This window comes from Salvia hispanica, chromosome 3 (genome assembly GCF_023119035.1).
Source record: "Salvia hispanica cultivar TCC Black 2014 chromosome 3, UniMelb_Shisp_WGS_1.0, whole genome shotgun sequence".
NCBI classification, from domain to species: Eukaryota; Viridiplantae; Streptophyta; class Magnoliopsida; order Lamiales; family Lamiaceae; genus Salvia; species Salvia hispanica.
The window spans coordinates 17,925,260-17,947,030 of record NC_062967.1 but is presented as its reverse complement, the minus strand read 5'-3'; the positions used below and the strand labels follow the sequence as shown (position 1 = coordinate 17,947,030).

Here is a 21,771-nt window from a genome sequence, read left to right as displayed (position 1 = left end):
TATGCACACTAGCAGTCCAGCATACACCTTCACGTACACATTCCAGAGCATGAAGCATTCAGTGTCCTACTTGTCAGGATAGGTATAGTTCTATTTGATTTTACCTCTAGCTTAACTCAACCCTAAAGCGTGGTAGCAAACCAACCATTTCAGAATATCATCACTAATGTATAACGTTTTTATCCATCTCTGTGGGATCGATCCTTTAATCCACTATACTAGCCAGTAGTAGTGGGTTGTGGTTTTGATAGTAAAGATAGGCACAAAACCAACGACACAACTATGTCTAGGTACCCTCCTAGCCAGTTGACACACAAACACGCGTCTACTCTGCTTTCTTAACTATCAGAACGTCCCAAAAAGAAATACAACTCAACTTAGTTGGGACTGAGAGAGTACTAAATTCCTAACTATCAAGCACTCATCGAGTATTAACGATTGTAAGATATCAAAGAAATAAATATAACAAAAACTGAAAAAGTTAGGCATGATTTTGGAGAGGGATCTCGAATCAAAATGTTCCCTACCATCTAAAAAGCCTATATTATAACCGTTGACAAAGTCTTTTCTGATCTTACGTTTATATTCACATTCGACTAGAGGAGATGTTTGATTTTGAGCAAGCCTATGGTAAACATTTCTTGTAACTTGTTTTGAGTGATTATATATTTGCTTATACACTTGAGAGTGAGAGGAAGAAAGAAAGAAAAAAATTTGTTAACAACCTGACTTTTTCTATCTTTTTAGTAGAGCTCAAAACCACATTGAATTTTGAAGCTGATTTTTTTTCGTTAAATCCTTGATTCTTTTTGACGACTAAATTTTTTATTGTCGAGCAAGAGGAATTTCTTTCGTATTTGGGCTTGTCCAAATCAAATGGCAATCTTTTGGACCTTACAATTATTTTATTTTCTCTAGCCCAATTCTTTAATAGAGCAAGTCATTTATTTGAACCCAATTGAATTAAAGCCTTGTATATTTCTTTGAGGCCAAATTTTGTCGTTTTAACTCCCAGATCAGTGTCCCTTCTTCTCCCATGTGTGACTTTTGATCTCTCAAACTACAATAAAAAGTCACCAAATTAAAACCTCATTATTTCATGTTTGTTTTCATCTCCCAAAGCTGATTCACGTTACTACACACATACACCAAATTTTCTCTACTTTATCTTTTTTCTTTCAAAGCAAGAAAGAGCCAATTGAAAATTTTCAGCAAGGAGAAGTCCCATTCTTTCGACATCAATTTCAGTTTCACAAGAGAAGCGAGCCGGCTGTCCTAATAGCAGCGGGGCAGGACGGTGACAACGTAGTGCTGATCGGAACGCTGCTGGCTAACCCGACAAAGGCATGGATCGGCTTCTCGACGGGTCTCTAACAGCAGCGGCGGCGCTGCATCCACCGGACAGCGGCTCTGACCGAACTGGTTTGCGGAATGCGACGGCGAACAGTGCTGCGTGCGCGACGGTTGTCAGGAAGGGCAGCAACCGAGTAGCAATACAGTGTCAGTCTTGACCGCGGACAGCAGCGGCGGCAATGAACCAGCAACAGCATGGCCCCTACTTAGGCTAGTGCACTGATAGGGTCCCTTCGGGGACATCCGATAAAATTGCAACGATACAGAGAAGATTAGCATGGCCCCTGTGCAAGGATAACACGCATAAATCGAGAAATGGTGCACTGATAGGGATCATGAGCCGTCTTTTAGATCGATCATTCCAGTGATCAAGTTTGTGGCCACATTCTCATTTCACATGATGGTTCAGATATCGTATATGATGGATGACGACGACGATGATGATAGATGGTTGCGCAACCATGTTTTTAAGATGGAAATGATTTTTAGTCTTCTCGGCATTTTTAAAGTAAAACTTGAGATTCACTTAGCATTGGCTTGACATAATTTTATTGATGAAAATATTTTTGGCATGAGTTCACTAAGTCCATCAAGTACTCAACTCTGCATGTGTTTTTCCTACGTGCAGGTTGAGCATTGACGGGCATAATGGATGTTGAATATGAAAGTGAAGAAGATAGCAAATAAGATATTTTGAATATATTATGTCTTCATACAAAATATTATTCTTTCCTCGAATTCTTTTGCTGAAAGTTGTTTCATTTATCTTTGGATATATGTTGAATATTGTTCCTTTTCATTGTCAAACTTTTATGGCTTGACACTCTGATTTGAATGGTTATTCCACTTTGATCGATGTTTCGAGCCATATGTGTTTTCCCTTTTCTTCCCCGCTCCTTTAATCCCACACTAGTCGTGATTCAACCGAATTTTCAATCTTTAGAAATGACGGTCGTGACAAAATTACACTCGATAAGCTTGTGAGGGCATTGACAACAAGTGATATACAATATATAACTCAAAGTGATGTTTGATAGGTTTTGGATGTTTCCATGCCATGAGAACTTGTTTTTTACTTCCTCCGTTCCATAATAGTGGAATCATTTTACCATTTTGGTACATTCCATAGTAGTGGAGTCATTTTCATTTTTAGTAAAAGTCAACAGATTTCTTCTAACTTACTTTAGTCTCTCTACTTTATTCTATGTTTATCTCTCTATCTTTTTCATTTCCTGTTTTATTCTTCATTTACTTAACTCACTTCTCTTAATCTCCGTGCCGAAAAGAAATGTCTCTACTACTATGGAACAAAGGGAGTGAAATTTATTTATGAAATAAAGCCCAATTTTACCTCTTTGTATGAGTTTATTCTTTGTGATCTTCAACTTCTTATTTGAGGACAAACAAGGATTTAAGTTTGGGGGAATTGACAAACTCATATTTTTATCGGTTAATTAGTCTGTTGATTTAAATATCATTGGGTTTTATTGTTTGATTTATGTATTTCCAGCCAATTATATGTTATTATTGAGTTTGATGTATTTATTGAATTATGAAGAGAAAATAGTCAACAACAGGCAGAAACCGGTTCCCTGGAGCGACCACCCACACCGAAAGGGCACTAATTTTAAATAAGCGGAAGTCCATAAGCTTATCGCCCGACCGAGTGTGTTTGTGGCTAATAACACCCGGTCGGGAGTTTGACCTAAAAACATACTTCCTCTGACCCATAAAAAGAGTGAAATTAGGGATGATACGAGTTTTAATGCATAATCAGTAAAGTTGGAGAGAGACAGAAAGAAAAAATTATTGGAGATGTTAGTGGGGAATGTATCCCGCCTCAATAGAGAGAAAAATGTTACTACCAAATATAAAAGTGGACAATTTTTATGTGACATGTCAAAATGAAAAGAATTTATATGTTTATGACACGAATAGACTACTTGAAACATAGTTCATATTGTATGAAGAAATTCCATTCCCGTCTTAAATAGTGTGCAAAAAGAACTCTTTGTTGAAAAAAGAGAACATAGTAATCAGACTTAAATAGAATGCATGCATCCTACATGGGGTTCATGCAATTAATCTACATCTATAGGAAATCACATAAAAAACACACATGTTTAACATGCTATTTGATGTAGATTTAATTGTTAGTACCTTTTATCCATTGAAGGATTGACGTTACTTGATGTATCTCCCGGCAATCCATGAAATCTCGATCACGAATCTTTCATTCTATTACCACGTCCTTGATTGTTCATCCGGGTGGTCGGATCTTGAAGAATCAATAATAGTGATATGAGATCTTGGGGAAACCACACAAAACACGAGATTGTCTTGATCTAATCCAATGAATTAGGATAAAACAAGAACAAAATCCAAAACCTTAATCTCCCTCCCTAGAGCAAGGTAGGAAAATTGATGCAAGAGGGAGAGAGGAGTTAGTTGTGTATTGTGTGCTAGGGTTTCCACATCTTTTCACTATTTATAAGATGAACATAATGGGCTAGAGGAATGGGGATCCATGAAGTGATTAGATGTTGGGCTAGCCCATTAAAAAATAAACTTATTAAATCAATTAACCCATGATTTAATATATTTTCTAATGGAATATTATTTTATTCCACTGAAGAACAATATTAAACTCTAACCTAAATCACCAAATTACGAAGAACTTGAGTTCCATTTTATTTTATAATATTTTCCGCGTTTAAGATTATCTGAATCCATTAATTTAATTCTTTGTCTGCTATGTGACTTGAATTAAATTAATTCTCCAAAGAGTTTTTCTTGTTTAAACTTTATTTATTATTCGTGAAGTAAAATTCCAACTGTCCAATTTTCTGAATCATAAATTTCTTTTTCAAACACCTCTTGGGGATAAAATAATAACACAATGGGCATGCGAATTCTATGAAATAATATTCTAATATTTTCATGTTATTCAATTACTAAAACTCAAGATACCATGATTAGGTTGTGCAAACTTTTACTGATAAGTCAAAGTGGCTTCTAATAAAATAAACAATATTAATATTATTTGCAGACACAAAGATATTGATAAGGATCCATGTATTTTGTGATCCATTTCCCAAGAATTTACCCATTTATGATGTTTTGATCTAACAATTTTTTTGTGAGACTATTTTCAATTTCTCAACACAAAGCAAAAGATAATAAAAAGAGATCCAACCACAAAAATTGAATCTAAACAAGAGTGTATGGAAGATTAGGAATGGAAAACATGTGTATAATGATGAGATAAAAGAGTTATGACCATAGGACCTTGACCAAAAGAGTGGAAACAACCCTAGGCAACTTTCAATAGCTCTATCACCCCTTGGCTCCACTACTCAATGGATACACCACATTGATGCATACCTCTACTTGAATCAATCAATGATGGAGACAAGCAACTTTCAAGGAAGGAATTGGATACAATCCTCAAAGAGGAAACTCTCTAGGGTAGAAACTTTAATTCAGCAAAATCTAATGAAAAAGATGATATCAAAAGGTATTTATACTAGGGTCCAATTCCCAAGGAAAAGGCCCACAAAATCTTGTCTGCGTCACTCTACTTGGCCAGGTGGAATTAAGGGTGTGAAATCACCCGGCCGGGTGAAACCGTCTGACTCCTTCATGCCTTCGACGGGCCACCCGTGCAGGTGGCAGAAAGGGTACCCGGTCGGGTGGCGACGTTTGGCCTGGACTCCTCCAGCAGATCATACCCAACCGGGTGAGGCAGCGCCTTAAGAGCCATCCGGTCGGGTGAGTTACCCGGGCGGGTGGCCGAATAGTTACCTGGTCGGGTGGCGACGTTTGGCCTTGCCAACTCCAGTGGATGGCACCCGGCCGGGTGAAGCAGTGCTGCAGAACCTACCCGGCCGGGTGGAAGCTCCCAGTCTTCAAATTTCAGCACGAGTCTTGTCGCGTGCTCCTCAGTCGTCGTAGACTCCTCCAGCATGGCTTTTTGGATGAAAGTGGAGATCCCCTCATGTAGGCGCCTCATCATAGACCCCGTCATGGGCCTTCCGGGCATGGTCGTATCATCCTCCCCTTCTTGGAAAGGATTTTTCCTCAAATCCGGACCTCTTACAAAGTCAAAAGGACTCAAATCAGCCACGTTGAAAGTGCAACTTACATTATACTCATCGGGCAAGTCGATCACGTATGTGTTGTCATTGATGCGCTCCAACACGAGGAAATGACCATCTCCTTTCGGGGCAAGCTTCCCCTTGGTCTTGTCGGGGAATCGGATCTTCATAAGATGTATCCAAACCCAATCACCGGGTTCAAAAACCACCTTCTTGCGCCCTTTGTTCACTTGACGCGCTACTAGCTCTCCCTTTTCTCGAATCCTCTCTTGCACTTGCATGTGCAACTCCTTCACGAACTTAGCTTTCTCCTCTCCCCCTACATCAAGCATAATTGGCAAAGGCAAATGCAGCGTGGACAAATCCAACGGAGTGAGGGGGTTAAATCCATAAACAACTTCAAAAGGGGACAACTTGGTCGTGGAATGCAAAGTCCTATTGTATGCAAACTCGTCTATAGGTAGGCACTCCTCCCAAGACATCTTACTCTCAAATACTAGGGCACGAAGGAGAGTACCTAAGGACCTATTCACTACTTCCGTTTGCCCATCCGTTTGGGGATGAACGGTAGTAGAAAAGAGGAGTTTGGTTCCAAGACTTTCCCAAAGGGTTTTCCAAATGAAACTCAAGAATTTGACATCCCTATCACTCACAATGGGTTTTGGGATCCCATGCAATTTGACCACCTCCTTGAAAAACAAATTTGCAATGAACATAACATCATTTGTCTTCCTACATGGAATGAAATGAGCCATCTTGGAAAACCTATCCACTACTACCAAAATACTATCATTCTTTCTAGAAGACATGGGTAGGCCTAACACAAAATCCATGGAGATATCTACCCAAGGGTGTGTAGGTGGAGGCAAAGGAGTATAAAGCCCAAAGTTATTAGACTTAGACTTAGCTTGTCTACACTCTATGCATTGACCACAAAATCACTCAACATGTTTCTTCATGCAAGGCCAAAAGAAATGCTCACTCAAAATATCAAAAGTTTTTAACACTCCAAAATGCCCCATCAATCCACCCAAACGAGACTCCTTAATCAACAAGTCACGAACAGAGCAATTAGGAATGCAAAGCTTATTCTCCTTATACAAATAACCATCCATCATATAGTATTTATCAAAAGAACCCTTTTCACATGCTTCAAAGATAGTGGCAAAATCATGGTCATGCTCATATAGTCTTTAATGAACTCAAAACCAACATACTTTGAAGCACACACAACAAGCACTTATTTTCTCACATGCATCACATGATTTCAATCAAAGCATCATCATCTAAAGGCACATGAGGTTTCCTAGAAAGGGCATCGACAACGACATTCTCCTTCCCCTTTTGTACTTCAATACTAGAACATGGATCTTCTCTCTAGTTCTCGAACTGTATCTCGATATCAGGGTGGACTGATCTTATCAAAATACTAGGCCTCGAATAAAGAAGACAGAAAATTCCTCACGGAGGAGGAGCTGATATTCTCACGGAGGAGAATAATTAAGAAAAATCGTTCCCTTCTTTTGAGAGAGAGGGACGTTATTTTCATTGTAAAATCATGAATAATTCTGTCTCCTTAATTCTCCTATTTATATTAAGTTCCTTTTGGGCCCAGACAGGGATCTATGGAAGGTTTTGGATATGGGCTCCCCCAATTAGCTTTTTACTAATTAAATTGAACCCACAATTTAATACAAGCTTATATTGGTATATTACAAACAGCCACTACTGAAGTAATATTGAACTCTCCTCATCCAAATCTGAAATTACAAGTAATCTGGGCTTCCATTTTGTTTATTATTTATTTCTCGCGCTTAAGATATAAATGTCCATTAAATAATTAAGGTCTGCTATGGACTTAATTAATTAACATCTTATTAATTCCAAGAGTGGACTCAGCAAAAAACATTTATTTATTATTCATAGAGTAATAAAACTCCAACTGGCCAGTTTTCCGAATAATAAAACTTTGTTCGAGCTCCTCTTGAGGACATTATCTAACGAGACTTCGCGCACGATTCAACATAATAGCAATCCTAACACCGCTAGATATTAATCACCACTACCCAATATATCAGGATTATTGGGTTGCGAAAAACCACGCACCATTTGATAAGTCAAAGTCGTGCATAATCAATACCGTATGCTCAATGCTAACATATGTAGATTAAGAAATAGTATTTTATCAAGACCTAGTCTTTCGGTAGATAGCACAAAAACACGTCTTGCTGTAAGATCCGTTCAGTGCTATACCACACCCAATGTCATCTTATTTCGATAAGGCTTAGAAATATGCGGACTGACATTGCAACCTTTCACCATAGGTAGTCTAAGCCTATCTGGGTTATGAAATTCTTCTTTTTCTATTGCAAAGCATTGCATAGATCTGACCGTGTTACCTTAAAGTGGATGTCGCTCACAACCGGTCTACTAAACAAAAGAATTAGACTTTGTTTGTGCTTCTTATACATTTAAATGTTTATAAAACATCTTATAAATGCACAAGCAAACACAATGTAATAATATACTGATTCTATTCGTGCAAAAACTGCTCGAATAATATTGAATCGGATTAAAAGTGGATTGTAGAGTTTTACGTATACAAGCAAGATTCTATTCGCGTGAAACTGTTCGAAACAGGCTTTTCAGTATACCAAACCTAAGGGCATCCGCAATGGTGCGAACTATGGGACGGACGATGCATCGTCAATCGCATCGTCCGCCACTTCAGCATCGCAGACGATGGGTTAACCATCGTCCGCGCCTGATACATCGTCCGCGGATGATGCGCGGAGGATACCCCATTGTCCGCCGCATCGTCCGCCACTGTGGACGACGCGGACGATGAGACGCATTTCCGTTTTTTTTTAATTTTATTAAATTTTCAAAACCCATATATACCTCTCATTTTCACTTCATTTTTCACTCTCTTCACTCTCAAATTCACACTACATTTTCTACATTTCAAGCAAAATGGATTCCGGAGATTACCCAAATCCGAATAGTCCGATCTTCGATGGTGGATCGGTTAAAAACCAAGATGTGCGATTGGGAGCGCTCGAAATGAGGGCCGGCGTCGCCAAAGCCCAGGAGCAGCCCGCAAGCAGGGGTCAAATAAAAAAGTAGGTAAATTTGTTCGCGGGGGAAAAGGGGGGGGGGGAGGGAAAAGGGGCGGCGGTTTCATGTGCGGGGCAAAAGTGCATCGTACATTTCATTGTCTCGATTTCAAGCACTACCGGGCCTGAGGGTCTTGAGGGACGGAAAATTCGTTGGTGGGGTGATTCCCCCATCGCGGGAGGAGGGCGTCGAAGGCACCCGTGTTTAAGTAGCGATCGGCGCCTCCGTGGACCCCCAAAGGGCCGGGTTCGAGGATGAGAGCGGGACCCAATTTCCCCCCGGGCCCCCCCGGGGTCAAGGCTGCCAAGGGCAAAGGGGAAGGCCACTCCTCCTCCGCCCCCCCCCCCGAAGTGGCCTCGCGCCCACCCCTTCGCGCCGTCCGCGACTTGGCCCCGGGCCCTTTACTCGGTTTTGGGGGCCTCCGCTACGGACTTTTTGGGGGCCCCGCCCTCATGCAGGCGACCAACCCGGTTTAAATCGAAGGCATCCGGATGATCGATGGTCAATAAATTGGGATTTTCTAGACTAGCCTCCTTTTTTTGTATTTAGTGTTTTATTTTATTTCTTCATTTGTAACTTTTTTTTAATAAAGTAAATTTAGAATTTCCCTTTAATTGTGTTGTTTTTATATGTTTATTTTTATTTACATTTGCATACATAAAAATATAAATATAAAATAGAAGTAAAATGCCAGGGGGGGTATAGCCCGCCCCCCGGGGGAAGGGGGCGGAGGAAAAAATGCGTGTGGCGGGCATGGGGGGGGGCTTGGGGGCGTCGCATAGGGCCTTTGTGGATCCCCTAAAAAAAAGCTCCCAAATTCCTATAAAGGTTTTGCTAGACCATTGAAAGTTTCAAACCCTCACTCACATTCGGGGTTTGGGGACACCCCCTAATCGCCTACCTTTCTCCCCCATCTACCTTCCACCATCCTCCCCACAACAAACCCAAAAAAACCACCTCATCAACACAAAAAAATGCATTTAGATAACTTGGCATACACAACATGCATTCTCAACACTTCCCAAAAACATTTTTAAGATGGTTAAAATGTTTTCCACCTTTTCTAGAATATAGATATCATCAAAGTATACCACCACAAATTTTTCCCAAAGAAAGGACAAAAACCCTGATTTTATCCCAAAACCCCTGAAAGTGGAAGGAGATTAGTAGGCCCAAAAGGCATAACAAGCCATTCATACAAGCCAAATTTGGTTTAAAAGCGGTTTTCCCCTTAATCCCCTTCTTTCATGCGAAATTTGGTGATACCCACCTTTCTAAATCAATTTTGGAGAAAAAAATTAGGCCACACAGATCCTCAAGCATGTCCCTCTAGCCTAGGTATTGGGGGTTTTCAAAAGTTCTGGTAATCTTGTTAATAGCTCACAATTTTAAAACACATTCACCAAAATTCCATCCTTCTTAGGCACCAAAATAACGGGGGCAGCCAAATAAAAAGATTCTCAATCAAACCTTTGGCAAAGGGGTCCCTCGACTTGCCTTTGAAGCTCTTGAGTCTCCCTTTGGTTTGGGCCCTTTTTGGCCCCCCGATTAAAGATGAACCCGGGACAAAGTCAATTTGGGGCTCAATGCCCCCCCAATGGTAAAACTCACCGGGTAAAAAAGACATCATTCTTCAAGGGAACTAAGCATTGAGCCTTCACCTTTAGCTCAGCGGACTCCCCTAGCCATTGAAGCTTGTAAGGATTAGGATGTTTGTCAACTTTCAACCCCAATTTGGCCACCAATTGTTCACTTACCATATTAGCACAACTACCTCCTCCTGGGGTTCGGTACACCTTGCACAACGGAAGACTTGTATAAAACAAATAAATCAGACACGGATCTATTTGACCGATTATGCGATTAATCAATTCACATGTTAAACAGACCCCTCCTGAAAAATTGGATTATAGAGTTTTACGTATACAAGCAAGATTCTATTCGAGCGAAACTTGCTCGAAACATGCTTTTTCAGTATACCAAACCTAACACCTCCATCTATAATCACCAAACAAGTTTTTGATCGTACCTTGCAATTCATATGGAAAATGTTGCACCTTTGCTCCTTATGTTCTTCAAGATCGGGTTGTACATTGAGCATCCTTAGCATCACTAGTGTCTTCGACCCCTCATCCTCTTCTTCTCCACTAGAATATGACATACGCGGTTCCACACTTGCCTCCTTGCCTTCCACCACTCCATCCTCCTCATCCTCACTATGCATGCTACCATCTTGCCCAATAACCATCACTCTTTGGTTAGGTCACTCATGTGCATAGTGACCATAGCTCTTACACTTGAAACATTGCACCTTGCTACTTTCCGTTGAAGAAGAATTTTTGGTAGCTTGTGGGCTTGGGTTTGGCGATGCCTTGTATGGTGCCTTGCCTTGAGTAATAGGCGGACTCTCCATCTTCTTGGAAGGGGTACTCCACATGTTTCCTCCCATCCCGGTTTGGTTAGAGGTCACCCTCGCCTTGCTAAGAGCCACTTTTTTTCCTTGCCTCTCAAAGGTTTCGGCAAAACATAGTACTTTCCCCAATGTGATTCCCTTAAAGCCTCAATTTGGACTTTATGCTTCAACAAAGTGTTGAGACCATGGATGAATCGGTCTTGAGTGGATTCCTCCGATTCATGCACTCCAATCTTGTTCATCAAGGCAAGAAGTTCATAGTAGTAATCCATCACACTCATGGATCCTTGCCTTAGGTCTTGAAGTTCCCCACGAAGCTTGTGATAATAGGACCTAGGCACAAAGGACTCCTTCATGATTCGGCACAACTCATCCCATGAACGCACATCCCCCATCCTAGCTATCCTCCTTTTCCTCAACGCATCATTCCACCAAGTATTATCATTACCCCTAAATTCGTCCAATGCAATCTTTACCTTTGTCACCTCAGAATAGTTGTGGAGGGAGAAGATTTTCTCCACTTGAGATTCTCACTCCAAGTAGGCCTTGGGGTCAAACTTGTCATGGAATTCGGGTAGGTTGTGTTTCAAGGTCTTGGACGGATCATCAAACCTCGGTCGGGGCTCCTCCTCATAGTACCTATTCCCCTCCTAAATCGATCCCTTTAAGACTCTATCCCTCCATGTTGGTTTCCTACCCCAAAACGACCATACCCTCCATTTCCTCCTCCAAACCACCTATTGGCTCCATCCCCCCCCCCCCAACCTTCCATTCTCCAAGTTGTTAACTCTATCCCGAACATTCCCTCCTTGCCACCCCTCATACTCCTCTTCTTCAATATTTTCCTCCGGGACCTCATTGGGCACGGCGTTGCCCATAGGATTGAGAGGCCTCGACCCCCGCTCTTCCTTCAAGGCTTTGATTTCTTCGAATAAAACCTCTTGGCTGGCATGGTTGCGAGCTTCGAAACTCCTCACCTCTTCTTGGATATCTTTCTTGATATCGTGCTTAAGATCACGTCTAAGGTCCGCCATCATTTGGAACACCATGCTCAAAAGATCCCCTTCGGGTTTGGAGCTACTTGAGGCCGCGCCCTTCCCTACCTCATCCTCATGGATGTCTCCCATCTTGTTGGAACGAGTAATAGGAGGCATCCAAGTTACCTACAAACACAAAGACAAAGGCTAGGGACTAGCCTTAGAGATTAGTGAAACAAGAAAGAGAGATTTAAGAAGCTAACTTACCCCAATGTAGTATCCCAACCCCCCCAAGTCACTCACCAATGTCACTCGGTAAGTTCAAAATATAGTGGGGCTTGTATCACACACTCTCGATCCAATTTCCACTCGTTGGCGCTCGAACAACTCAATCAAGGTATACACCTCAAGAACATATGGACACCAAGTAGTAAATACCAAACTAATAATGACTAAACATATGAAAGCAATGGAGAAAAGGACTAAGGAAGACACGCACACCAAAGACAACAAGACATGGGATGAAGCTTTTTACTGAAATTTGGCTAATCTTTATGGATTTTTTTGGTATTGTTCCCCACGCCCAATTTGGACGAATTTTGGTGGATAGATTCAAAATCAAGTATAGATCAAGGTAAAAATATTCATATATAGTCAGATTTGATAATTGGATAGGTTTTGTATGGTTTTCCCCACCTATGCCAAAATAGGGCAATGATGAAATTTTGCAGGTAGCTAGGACACATAACATAGATCATACACACCAAATTTCAGCTTAATCTAATCACATTTGATCAATCAAATCATCCCAACAAAAACAGAGCAAAACAAGGACAAAAAGAAAACTCAAGGAAGCAATAGATCAAACACCCAGTGGGTACTAGGCTCTAGATACCAAATGATAAGGATCCATGTATTTTGTGATCCATTTCCCAAAAATATACCCATTTATGATGTTTGATCTAACAATTTTTTTGTGAGACTATTTTCAATTTCTCAACACAAAGCAAAAGATAATAAAAAGAGATCCAACCACAAAAATTGAATCTGAACAAGAATGGATGGAAGATTAGGAATGGAAAACATGTGTATAATGATGAGATAAAAGAGTTATGACCATATGACCTTGACCAAAAGAATGGAAACAACCCTAGGCAACTTTCAATAGCTCTATCACCCCTTGGCTCCACTACTCAATGGATACACCCCATTGATGCATACTTCTACTTGAATCAATCAATGATGGAGACAAGCAACCTTCAAGGAAGGAATTGGATACAATCCTCAAAGAGGAAACTCTCTAGGGTAGAAACTTTAATTCAGCAAAATCTAATGAAAAAGATGACATCAAAAGGTATTTATACTAGGGTCCAATTCCAAATGAAAAGGCCCACAAAATCTGGTCCGCGTCACTCTACCCGGTCGGGTGGAATTAAGGGTGTTAAATCATGCCTTCGACGGGCCACCCGGGCGGGTGGCAGAAAGGGTACCCGGTCGGGTGGCGACGCTTAGCCTGGACTCCTCCAGCAGATCATACCCGACCGGGTGAGGCAACGCCTCAAGAGACACCCGGTCGGGTGAGTTACCCGGGCGGGTGGTCGAATAGTTATCCGGTCGGGTGGCGACGCTTGGCCTTGACGACTCCAGTGGATGGCACCCGGCCGGGTGAAGCAGTGCCGCAGAACCTACCAGGCCGAGTGGAAGCTCCCAGCCTTCAAATTTCAGCACGAGTCTTGTCGCGTGCTCCTCGGTCTTCGTAGACTCCTCCAGCATGACTTTTTGGATGAAAGTGGAGATCCCCTCATGTAGGCGCCTCGTCATGGGCCTTACGGGCATGGTCATATCAGAAATACTAAATTTTCGGAAGTATATTCTTTCGGTAGATAGCAATAAAGAACATATTTATTGTTGATCATTTCAGTGTTTTACCACACAAGTGTTAGTAATATCTTCTTAGGTAAGAGAGAATTATCACAAACATTGCAACCATACCAATAGGTAGCCAAGACCTATCTAGGTTGTGAACTTGTTTTTTCTTCTTACTAGATCCGGTCAAGTCCCCTACTAGAGTTTTTTCAGTGTATTAACCATTATATTATATTATTTATATTTCAATAAATAAATTGTTATATTATATTTATTCTCATAATTAGGTAAACAAGTGAACGTAGTGTTTCTTGTATCCATGCACAAGTTGAATGTACAAAGGCATGTTCGCTCGAAGCATCTTTTAGCATACAAACCCTATCAAACTACCATACTACTTTGTGTATGGTCTTGTCTCTCTTTAGTCAATTGTATTGTCGTTCCATTTATTCTGATCGATTAGACTCCTCTTTAGTACTTGGTTGCTGGTTTTGTTCTTAGAGCACTCACAATAGGGGCGCCGAACGGCAGTTGTGCGATCGGCACCGCAATCGGCGCCTATTGCGAGCTATACAACATGTATGGTTTTGCCGCCTGTGCGACCCCTTGACTCCATGGGGGCGGTAGGGTATGAATGAGTTTTACGATCCTAGAGTGGTGAGTGGTACCCCCAAAAGCGTAAGCGTCCATCCATGGATCATAAAACTTGGACACATAGGTCACTGAAAAGGTCTTCTCATCCCACTCATACTCCCGATACTTCTCAACGGGTCATCTTTTGTTCCTTTCGTATCGATTCCGCATCTAAGAAAATTATTGGTTAGCCATCTACATTAAAGGGAGCCTCAACGTCAACTCAAGGATAGAAAAGAAACAAAGAGGATATATGGCTCAAAAGGATGCTAAGAGTACGATGCATGCGGAGATGCATATACATACAAGATAGAGGTATTGAATTAGTGTCACGTCAAGAATTTAATTTTTTTTCCCAAGGTTAATGGTTCGCGCATTATGTTTATTTTCGTATTTCGTCGAATCGTAGTACGTCGACTTCTTGCCCTTAGTTTTTGCGATGTAGATACTTCTTGGTTCCCTTAGTCTCCCTGCCTCGGATTAGACATTCATCGCACATTTTATAACTATGTAGAGTAACAAATAAATAGTGCACCATCCATAGGAGTTATATATCATAAACAATACGTTTCGTTCCATTTATTACATAGTTAAATAATCGCAATCACACATGTGTCATACTTTCTGTTTCACGACTCCAAAAAAATCATACAATTACACCCATATATGGATAAAAATTTCCTTTTCCAACACTCATGGAATTTCAACATATATTAACAGATTTCCTGATCAAAGAATTCAGTTTCACATGCATAATACAATACCATTATATTCGACATAATCATGCTTCACGGTTAAGTAAAAGAAATTACATATTCAAATATCATCTCACATCTCGAACCATTATATTAACAGATTTCCTGATCAAAGAATTCAATTTCACATGCATAATACAATACCATTATATTCGACATAATCATGCTTCACGGTTAAGTAAAAGAAATTACATATTCAAATATCATCTCACATTTCAAACCATCACAATATTTTCCAAAAGCCGTAGTATTTATTTTACCTTTTCAATAAGAAAAGTTGTCATTTACACAAGGATAACATTTTTCCATCACAACTCCAAAAATTCAGGCATTTAATCCAAAAGTCACAAATATTTTTACCTCTTCTTTCGTGGTTGGGCGTGACGAGTTGTGGTGTTGAGACTTCAATGGTAACACTCTAATCATTGATACAAGGGGATATTACACTCAAAAAGACTCTTGGGTCCAGAGCGGAATGAAAAATTGCTCTTCTAACAAACTGTCACGACCGTCCTTTCTAGGGTTAATAAATTCGGGTGGACGCAACTAATGGGACTTAAAGAAAGGGAAAAGTACTAGGGTTTCAATAAAGAGTTTGACCAATTAATTAATATTCAAATAATGAGGAAAAATCAAAGTAAAATGCTTAACACATGAGATGGGACACGATCTAGCATAGGTGTACACTAATTCAAGTAAGGTTTGCGGCCCAAAATACGGCATAAACATATTCGCATTTTATTCCCATCAATAAAATAGTTAGGACATTGTCCTTATTTAAAAGAAAGTCCACCTCGAGTGCTTAATCCTTAATTACATTCTTTGCATTGTGATCATGATTCACTTGCGAGATATCACCTTTAACCTTTAAAATGATGCATATATCAACACAGGGAATCATAACAAAATAAGATGCACGCATCCTATGACTTTGATTATTTTTTACAAGAAAGATTATAAATTTTTCTTGATTAGAAACTTAGATATTTCGATAATTCCGGCCGCCTAAGGCGTCGTGGCAAGGTTGACCGGCCGCTCACGTCCACAACCATTTAGCGAAGAGATAACTCAGCTCATAAGAATTTTTAATTAACTCCATAGCCCAAAACAATTACATTTTCTAGCCCAAAGAAATAAAATAAGGTAGCCCAACTCAAATAATTAAGAAATAGAAATTCCCTAGCCCAAAGATTTAACATATAGGCCCAAAAGAAAAGAAGTACTCCCTCAATCCCAAGAAAGATGAGTACTTTTTTGGCGACACAAGATTTTATGCGGTTTTATTTTATGTGTTAAGTAGAGAGAGTAAATTAAGAGAAAAAAATAAAATAGATATAAATGAATTTTTATTTTTAGTAATAGATTATTTTGGGTGAAACAAACTAAAAAAGAAGATGAAAAGTAGAATGGAGCTCTTAGTCCTATTCACAAAATAATACGCGTACACAGCCTCCTCCATTCCCCTTTTCTAAAAAAATAACACTAAAATATTAACAGAATTCAACAAATAAACAAGAAAATGAAAACCATGACCATTACCAGAATTACACACGTACTCCCCTCAACTTCCACTTTAATTTAAACGTCCAGCACTAAAATAGGGATTTAAAGTTTATAAAACAAAAGAATGAATCAAATACCTCAATTCTAAAATCCAAAACCATTGGGCATCGGCTACTCTCCTGTCTCTCTCTCTCTACTGTGTCTCCTCTGCACAGAACACCCAAAATTGCACAAAGAGCAGCACTCAGATGGAAGGTTTCAAGGGCACACAAACCAAATCTATTCACTCTCTCACCTTCTATTTCTGTCACTAAAAGAATCAAAACAAAAATCCCAAACTATTAGATGGATTTCAGATTTTGGATGTGTGAATGCAGTAGTATGATATTGGAATACCTTCAAGAGATGTGATTGCAACTTGTGGATTGAGGATAAAGATTGGAGATGGCGGAGAATGGTGATGGATAACTTCCGGTCACTGTTACAGAATTTCATGAGTCTAGGGTTTATTTTAGGAATTAGAATGATAGGATACGCAAATGAATTACCTTAGTCGGATTGGGAAGAAAAGGGATTGAATGGACGTCTCCTTCTCTGACTCTCTACTCTATTGAATTTTTTTCAATTGTGGAGTTTGTTGTATGTGACTTAATTGTTGCATTTGACTGAACTAATTTTGGAATGGGATTTTGCAGATCATGGATAACGCGTGAAAGAGAGGAGGAAGATTTATTTTGGTGCATATTAAGTTGGGAGAGGCTCAAGAAAAGAATTGGGATTTTGGCTAGAGTTAGGATTTAATTAAAATTTGTTTAGGCACAAGACCCTTTGTAATTTATTTAAATGGTGTAGTCCATAATTTATGTTTCATAAGATCGGCTTTGTATTTTTTTTTTCTTTTTCAGATCCAACACGAATTCAGTACAATAAATAATCCTTAAGGAAATGAATTATTAGTATTGGACTTATGATTTCGCCATCGCAATATCCAGCTCATAAAATAAGTTATCAAACATTCGAATAACAATTAAATTCACCCTGCATCAATTATCCAAATAGTCACGTCATATAATCAACGAAGTTGACTCAGTCAACACATAGTTAAAACTCAAACTCAAAACTAGGTCACAACAATATCAAATAACCAAATTTACTCGTCAAATAATCCACGGACTTCACAGCATTAAATGCAAAAAATTTTAGGGTTTGAAAATTAGGGTTTGAAAAGTGATGTGTTACACATTTGATGGGCTCCAAGCACGATAGGCAATTCTCAAAGGCCCGATGCGTTTGTTCTACAAAGAGTGTGTCGTCGATATCATGTGTGCATGTATCATCCTGCATAACAAAACGATTGTTGACAATGAAGGTGAAGGAGTTACAGATTGGGCCAATTAAGATGTTGTTGGATCAAGCCACGCTATGGTTAGCGAACTCGTAAATCAGGGTGTACTTGTTATATTATACACGTGTTTTGGTTTAGAGTCAATTATTTAGTTTCATAATTAGTGGATAAGAGTTGGTTATTTAGTTTCCATAGTTCGTGGATTAGTGGTATAGTTAGTGGCATAATATTGCACGTTTCTCATCAATTAGTTATTGTATATTGTTCTCTATAAATATTTGTAATCCTTTGGCATTAGGCACAGAAGAATAGAAAAGTATATTTTCATTTCCATTAGTTTATCAAATTCTTTTTCTTTAGTTTATCAAGTTATCTAAATTTCCATAATTTAGTCATTTTGTTGGAGTTAGAATCCACTCGAAGGATTCATGTTCGTAACATTGATGCTTTCATTTAGTTCTCATTCTCCATGGCTTTCCCCAATTCTTCCACAACTCCACAGAGTCCACCCCTCAAATTGAAGGACCCCACACCTACGGCAGCTGCAAAGGAGGACGAGAATGATCGCATTGGTTCGAGCCAACAGGCGATCATGAAATTGATGGAGGAAAACTATGTGCATCAGCGTTTCGATCAACTTTCTGCCCTCTTCTGCTCCTCACCATCGTCTCATACACTTACTCCACAAGCAATACATGTACGAGATTGTTTTCCCAATCTTAACCTCGTGGACGAGGTTTGTTTTGATTCGGGAGGGAGTTTTACTCAATAGACGTGTTTGGTTTTGAGTCAGTTATTTAGTTTCATAATTAGTGGATAAGAGTTAATTATATAGTTTCCATAGTCAGTTGATTAGTGGAATAGTTAGTGGCATACTGTTGCATGTTTCTATCAATTAGTTAAATATTATTCTCTATAAATATTTATAATCCTTTGGCATTAGGCACAGAATAATAGAAAAGTATATTTCCATTTCTTTAGTTTATCAAGTTTTCTATTATAATTTAATCATTTTGTTGGAGTTAGAATCTCCTCGAAGGATTCAAGTTCGTAATAGTACTGCATGGCGAGTCTAAGAGGTTCCGCGCATTTATTACTACTCGCAAGGAACAAGCCCATTTTCGACTTCAGAAACGATATGATTGAAGAGATCTGGGCATGTAACCATTGAAGCGCATTTGTATATTTTTATTGTAGAATTTATTTTTTATTTTAGTGAAATATGTTTGATTTTTTTCTATGTTTTCATTTTTTCCAATTTATTTCGTATTTGTTATTTTATACTCCGTCCCATAATAGATGTCACATTTCATTTTTTAGAAAAAAGTCTCTCTCACATTAATATAAATATACTTTCTTCGTCCCATAAAAGATGACACATTTGGGTAATAGCACGGGATTTTAGGAGATGTTATTTTGTGTGTTAAATGGAGAGAGAAAATAGTATATTTATATTAAAGTGAGAGAGAACTTTTACCAAAAAAGAAAATGTGACATCTTTTGTGGGACAAACGAAAAAGGAAAGTGTGACATCTATTATGAGACGGAGGGAACACTATTTTCTCTCACCACCTAGCACACAAAACAACATCTCCAAAAATCTCGTGTCATATCCCAAGTGTGCCATTTATTATTGGACAGAGGGAGTATTTGATAAACATCAACAATTAATATAATTAGAGATAGTGATGCGGAAATTGAGTTAGGCTGAGATGGGTGGACGATGGGCTGAGAGACAAGTTGCTGACGTGGCAGGAAAAAATTGAAGATAGACTGTAAGACGAGTTCTCCTTATTGGTAATTCTCCTAAAAGGTTTATGAGGTTTAATTTGTAACGCCCAGACTTTTCTTTTGATTTTTTAATTTTTCTCGAAAGGGCGTTATTTTGTAAAGACGAATTAAGGCATGTCTATCAATAGGGTTCTCGGTTTATGTTTAATATTTGGAATAACACCAAAATATTTATTATTTTGTTGTGCGAAAGCAAGTTCGTACTAGGGCTGGCAAAACATACCGAAATACCGAAATACCTCATTTACCATACCGAAAATATCGAATTTTCGGTATACCGCACTTTTCGGTACGGTATGATACCTTACCGGTAGATTAAGGTACGGTAAAGGTATGGATTTTGCATATACCGCGGTATACCGCATCATACCGCAATTACGGTATGTACTGCAAAATTACGGTATATACCGTAATTTTGCGGTATATACCGTTAATAAATATATTTTTTTAATATATATATTATTTATAAAATTATAATATTTATATTTTAAAAACTAAAGAAAGATTAGAGGCATAATTCGTAAATCAGTAGCAACCATCATTAATTCATTATTCTGCCCTAATTCTAAATCTCAATTCTTCAATATTTAATATATCAAACAGGTATGATTTGCGGCATACCGCAACACGGTACGGCATACCGAAATATCGGTAAGGTAAAGGTTTTCAAATATTGACATACCGAATTTTCGGTATACCGCAATGCGGTATACCGAAAAATTCGGTAAGGTATAGGTATGGCATTTAGTCATACCGCAATTTGCGGTACAGTATGCGGTATGACATTCTCGGTGCGGTATACCGTACCGTGCCAACCCTAGTTCGTACAATGGAACTATATTCTAAGGTTTTTCGTTGGATTTCAAGAATAATAAATAAATAATTTTGGACCGATCCAATGAAATAATAAGTCAAAGTCCAATTTCAATTACAAGTATTGGGGCTAATGTAAGTATAACAAAATAATTTAGTTTTAGGTCTAGCTAATTAAAATAAAATACTATGTCTTCTGCTCCAATCTTGTAACCAAAATTACATATTATGAGCCCAATGAACAAAAATCATTTTGAGCCTAATCCTATTCTTTCAGCTCCCAGCGCCAATTTCAACGTCAATGTGCTCCAACTCTCTCCATCCGTTACAATGCAAAACAAATTCAGCAGTTAATCCCAATAATGGCCAATTAATCCATCATTAACCCGTAATTGTTAAGGGTGTTTCACTTAACGGTTGACGGCGGGCAATAGACGATCGGTGGTCCGGTTTAGGCTCGACGATCAAGAAGCGGCTGCGCGTGGGACGATTTCTTACCACAATTTCACAATCCATCTCTGCTTCCAAAATTTCTTACCACAATTTCACAATCCGTCTCAAGAATTTTAAAGGGAAATTGAGAGCTAGAACAAAGACATCTTCCAATGAAATCCATCAACTATACGAAGGTATAATTCCCTTTTCTCCTTTGTAATACTCTTAGCTCTGCACAAAATACTTAGCATAGGAATTGACATAGCAGTGTACCAAATCAGTGGCCTTAGAATCACCACCAAACCTTTTGCTAATAAAAATAAATTTCAGAATTTAGAAGCCCCAACGAAACTCAGTTCAGAACCTAAATGTAATCACTTTTGATACCAAGACACATCCTTATGAGTCTGCTAAGCTTACTTAACTCCAGGCCTAGTCTTGACTAGGACAGATGTTGGCAATTCTTTTATATTTAAAATTTAGCATTTTTTTAAAAAGGAGTTTTAAAATTGAATTCCATTTTTCTTTTTATTTGAAAAATAAATATTCAATGGAATTTCTAATACTAATTGATCTTGTTGTGACTTTTTGGTTTAATACGAAACAGTTAATAAATCATTCACAAACAGGTTAAAATTATATACTAAATGAATTGTTACGTAAATTTGTTATA

General features: G+C 38.9%; 1 non-coding gene across 1 annotated transcript; it reads left to right on the top strand.

The window, feature by feature from the left end:
• Positions 1-1,580: 1,580 nt before the first annotated feature.
• Positions 1,581-1,683, top strand: LOC125217308. Its single transcript, XR_007175720.1, has one exon. It is a non-coding gene; the product is annotated as a U6 spliceosomal RNA (small nuclear RNA).
• Positions 1,684-21,771: the final 20,088 nt, after the last annotated feature.